This window comes from Rhinopithecus bieti, unplaced genomic scaffold (assembly GCF_001698545.2).
Source record: "Rhinopithecus bieti isolate Rb0 unplaced genomic scaffold, ASM169854v2 scaffold_19840, whole genome shotgun sequence".
NCBI lineage: Eukaryota > Metazoa > Chordata > Mammalia > Primates > Cercopithecidae > Rhinopithecus > Rhinopithecus bieti.
The window spans coordinates 2,051,703-2,057,774 of NW_016809771.1; positions in this window are offsets into that span (position 1 = coordinate 2,051,703).

Sequence of the window (6,072 nt, forward strand, 5' to 3'; positions counted from 1 at the left end):
CTGGGATTACAGGCTTGAGCCACCGCGCCCGACCGTGTTTATCTTTTTAAAAAATGTGGCAGGTGATTTTTTGTTTTTTCCCCGACTTCTTCCTGATGATTTTCTTGGGCACGGCCTCCACCAAAAATCGGATTACAGAAGCAGCCATTGATGATGCAACCTAATGTGGAGACTCTTGGAATCCTGGGGAGGAGACCAAGAGATGAGAGTGTCAGCTCCCTAATTTTAGGGACCTGTATCAGAAGAACTGGGAAAGAGGGCTGGAGAATTTGAAGAGTGAAAAGCACACACAACTTTCTCCTCATGCTCCATCTCAGACTCTGTCTGAATTGGAAGAGATAATTAAAATCAAACAATAAAGATGTTCTCTATATGCATCTGGGTCCTGGCTAACAGGACTTTGGTTTAAAAATGGGCCATATGACTGTTTTTCTCTACAACAAAGGACATGATACTGGAGACAGAATCCTCTTCAGGATAGAATCCTAGGGGTCTATTTCTGTATATGGCAATGTTACGTTTTAGATCATGCCCCATTACAAGAAATGTTGACAAGAAAGCTCACGGAAGAGATTTGTGAAGGATAAGGAGTTAGTAAGGAAGAGCTGATTCTTGACAGGGCTGATATTTGCCTCCAAGTGTTATCATGAATTTGAATATTGCTAATATAACATTTTCCCATCATAGTTACAAACACTCTATTTTTACAAGGTAGCAGGCCAGACTGTTGGAAATTGGCAAAATCGGATGAAAATAAGCACATCCACCTTTTCCAGGGCTGCCACGAAGGAAGATGTTCTTTCATACACATCTCGTATTTTGCAGAGTAGTTTGGTCCTTTCTAGCTTATCATCCTTCTCATGTGTAATGGGAGAGAGAGAGTTAGAGACAATTAAAAAATCAGTGAGAATCCTGTTACTAGAGAATTCACTGTAGCCCTACTACTAGAGAACTAAGAAATCCCCCAAATCAGTGACTGCAAATCACCAACAAATCCTTAGCACTTCTTATGTGCCATAAGCCTTGCCAAATGCTTGACACAATGTATGTTTTTCAATCCTCGTCACAATTCTATGAGATAGAGACTATTAACCAATTGTGAAGATAAGCAAATAGGTTTGGTGAGGTTAAATAACTTTGATAAAATCATTCAGCAGGTAATAATAAGAATACTTATCATGATAAAGCAAACAGTTGCATAGAACTTACTGAGAGCCTCCTACTGCTAAGTGATCAATATATACTAAAAAGTTTAAACTCACAGCAACCCTATGAGGTAGGTACTGAAATTACTATAATTATTCTCATTTTTATAGATAATTAAATTGAGACCTGGAAAGATTAAGTTACTTTCCCAAGTCACAAATCTAGTAAGTGGTAGAATTAGGATTCAAAATTAGGATTTCAGGCCTCACAATCTGTACTCTTTACTGTGAAGCTATGAGAATACATTATAGAACCATAGATCCAAGGTAGGAAACCTTACCTCCCCCAAGCTTTTACCATCAAAGCCTAAGTGTCTGCATACATAAAAAATAGCTACAGAGTGAATAAGACCTAATATTTGATAGCACAACGGGGTGACTATAGTCAACAATAACTTTATTGTACATTTCAAAATAACTAAAAGAGTATGACTGGATTGTGCGTAACAAAAGGATAAATGTTTGAGGGGATGGGTACCCAATTCTCTGTGATGGTGATTATTAATCTCTGTATGCCTGTATCAAATATCTCATGTATGCTATAAATATATACACCTACTATGTACCCATAAAAATTTAAAATAAAAAAATTAATAATAAAAAACCTAAGTGTCACCCCTTGAAACACAGCTATTGATATAAACGTATTGTCTTTTTTGTTTTTCATAGTCTTGATATATGAATGTAGATATTAAACATATTCTATTGATATGATTTATTCTTAATAGCAAAGGATCGTGATTAAAGCAATGGAAATTAAGGACACAAAGATATCAGAAGGCAAGCACTTTGAGATATTTATCTCTCCATTATTTTGAACCTTTAGGTCAACTTCTTTTGAATAAGCGTGTAGGTTAGTAAACTGAGTGAACTATAAAAAATTACGTTATCAATATATTTTTGTGCATGTGGTTATACCACTTAACAAGTAAGTGATCTCCAAGAAAATCAGTTCTAAGTCAAAAACAAAGAGTATTGAGTAAATTAATGTGCCTTTACTATTGGTGGGCAATAATGAATATTCTGCTAATCTTTAGAATTATTGCAATTAGCACCCAGCACTACATCGCAGACTTTCTTCATGACTTAATCTTTATTTTTAATCTGAAATTGATTTTACATTTGTAATTATTGGTCTACTATGTGGTTTTTGGTTTTTACTAGCTATGCAAAACAATAGCTGGATACTAGAAGGCATTTTATTATAATCTTACTGTTTTACCATGATTGAATGGTAAAATATGTCACCACTATTATGATGTCATTTTAAACTTAAATAAGCTTAGACCACTTATTGAAAAATCCTGCGTAATTTTAAATTGATGTTGACATTAAAAAGGATTGCCTATAATGATAGTGTCTTGTGGCTTTAAGTAGCAGTCTGAAGTAAATCTAGTAATAATTATGGTTACATCTTGATCACTTGCCTTTTCCTGTTTATTAACCTTGTAAGGAAACATATTGTTAGAGTCATCTTTAATTCATACAAAAAGTTAATCCCCTTCCATCCCCTCTTAGACCTTAAAACAAGAATAGAGAGTGTGAGTTCAGTGCTTGAACTTTTTCCTGGAGAGATTCCCACATGGAAAACTGAGGCAAATCTACTAAAAGCTAAGTACCTTCATCACACATCAGCTTCGAGGACCTTCTGTTACTGTCTGTCCATCTCTTCATCTCTCTTGGGAGGAGCCCCAACCCACACAGCCCAGGGCCTGCTGAAACCAGCCAGTGGTAGAGCCGTCAAGACCAGCCTATTTGAAAAGAAAATAATGAAAGACAAAATCTCATCAGCCAACCTGAATTGCTGATCCCCGGAGGGTGCTCTAAGAAAAGTTGGAAAAGATTATGTAAAATAGCTCTCATATGTTAGGCAGGAAAAATTACTTATTGCCTCTAAACAGAAAGACTGTAAACAAGGTTTCCCATTTTTGCAAAAAAGAAAGATCAGTTGCATCAGATGTTGCCTTCAAACACAGCTTCTATAAAGTGCCATCAGGTTTAGATTCAGCCACTTGTGTCCAAGAGAGAAGGGGAGAAATGGGAGAGATTTATCTCTCTTGTCTCTAAGCCTCCTTCTGTGTTGGGCAGAGCCCAAAGCCTAAATAGATAGGATCCTTTATCCAAAACCCACACTTCTGCCTTTTCATCCTAAAAGTGAAACAAAACAATTTGGCAGTTCAATCATCAAAGAAACAGTAATATTTTGTAAAGAGTTGACCATGAAAATGTGACCAAATCAGTATTTGTTTACTGTCTCCCTTTGTTAAGAATATGCAGTTTATGTATAATTTTGTGTAATTCTTACTTTGACTTAAAAAATTATGAATAAATGAATGTGTTTCATAGTTATACCAATGCTGTTATTGATTTTAACTATATTACAAGTTGATGGTTTGTATATATAAATGTTACAGACAAAATCCATGAAATTTAAAGTATGTGTGATCTCTAATTGTGTATGTTTTTTCACATATTTTAAAAGTTGCTAAATAAGCATGATAACTTGAATTTCTTTCTCTTTCTTTCAAACTCTACCTAGCCCAAGCCTCAGTATTATTTTGCACCCTTTCCTGACCACTCTAGTCCATAGCAGTCTCCTTTTTGTAATAAACCCAAAGAACAGTCGTTTCTAAACATTTTGCCATAAAGCAAGTTAATTTTTACCTTTTGCAGACCCTACCTATGCTTCCAGATTTTAGTTAGCAAAGATGTATTTACTTTGTCATTTGTTTCTTCACTTTCTATTTTATGGGTACTATTAACCAGCAGTAGACAATAGTGGCATTGATTTGCCAAATTTGATGAGAAGAGCCAGGTCTGGGATTTGGACTGAGTGAATGTGGGCAGATGTGGTACAGGTGTTTGGAGGATACAGAGGCTGAAGTCCTCGGACTCCTTAGCAGAGCAGAGCAATGTGGATTAGGGCTTGGACAGAGAGAAAGCGAGCTGATGACTGGAAGTGCGTGATTGCCAGAGATGAGCCGGAATGCTGCACGAAGCCAGGAATGGGCCAGGAGCTGGATCACCCATTGTCAACGTAGGATCTGATTGTAAGTGAGAGGCAAATAGCATAAGAAGTACATAGAGAAAAATTAAGAGCAATCATATGTCACTTGTATATTATTATATAATTAAAGCATGGATCCATTCATCAAGAAAGTGTCCTGCCTTATCCCTGGAATGTCATTCCTATTTGAGTCTTTAGGGGAACCTAAACAACTTCTGAAATAATTTTAGCGAAATGTTTATCTCTGGTAAATGCACATTAGCTTTAAAAGCCATATTAAAATATTAAATATTTATGAAGAATCACTGTGCTGCCTCTTCCTATGAGAAGTTCCAGTCCCAATTTCACTGCTCTAGGGAAAAGGAGTGGAAAGAACATGTGCTATTTCTTTCTGAACAATAGCTTTAAGAGCTCTCCTGTGGCTCCACCGTGCTATCTTTTCCATTTGCCGTAAAACCAGCAAAGTTTTAGGGAATAAAAAGAAGCTGGAACAGATATCATGTTGGACCCCAGGTGGACATGCAATGTGAGTGAAAAATCCACCTTTATTTTGTAAGTCGCTGAGATTTTTGAGATTGCTTGTTATCATGGCATTGTTTAGCATGATCTGACGAGCATACATTATCATTGACGTGATTGTTTATCCTGGAGGTCAGTCAATATTTGTATGCCCTTTGCATTTTATACATAGTATTTTAAAATCTTATTTACCTAAGTTGTATGTCCCTTGAGAATAACTTTAATATCTTATTTTTTTGCTTTTTGATCCACCATTTAAACAGTAAACCTCTGAAATAAAGAACTTTAGAATGTGTCAAGGTTAATCAATGAGTGGATAACTTAACATATGCTCCATTTTAGTAATTATAAGTGATACAAACATGTCAAAGAAAGTGCAATTAAGATAAATATTTCCAGATTGACAAGTCTATGGCAATTACCAATCAATTCATCTCTTTCTGATAGTAAAGCAAACGATACTTCCATTCTTTAATGAGACATCTGAAGGCACAGCGTGCAATTAAAAACTATAAATATATTGTTGAAATTATTTTATAAAAATAAAGCATCACACTTTTAACTTGCACTACTGACGACTGCCTAATATGGCACTTATTGTACACATTTTCAAGAAAAGAGTTACTTTAAAACTAAAGTAGGGGAAGTTTCAAATGGGAAGCTTTGCTGGTAACTTCAGGATATTTACTCCATTTCTGAGGCTGACCCTCACCCTTGATGTGAGAAAATTAGGTTTAAGTTTCTATTGACTGATAGATTGAAAAGAATTATAATTATACCAACTGAAGTATGATTGAGGATGCCAAGTTATTTATTTATAGACAAGAATAGCTATGTTCATGATCCTTACTCCTGGTACTCTTATTCAGGAAAGGCCAGGGACTAGGAAGGACATAGAGTTGGAACTAGTTGTTGGAGATTTTTCATGAGAAGTACATATCACGTGGCCATTTTATTGAAGTGTAATTTCAATAGTTGGAAGTAATGAAATCTCTTTGTCCTGTATTAAATAATAGGTCTCTAGTGGTAGAATGCATTTGTTAGATTCATCACTGTTCTTCCCTTTTCCACTAATGTCGCTATTTGAAATCCGTGTTCAATCTGGGTCACGTTTTCTCATTTATATGGCATATGTATTTTCTTCTTTTGATGTACTCATGTTTCTAATAAGTTTGAAGAAAACATTCTTGCCTGTCAGATAGTAGAACTGCCTGATAAACCAGTGTTTTTACTTAATAATTGAGCTCTTCGTGAAGAATATCCTCTTTTTATATTTTCTGGTTTGTAAGAAGTACTTCCCAATTGCTATCATGTACTGCTTCTGAATAGTCTGGGGGCAAC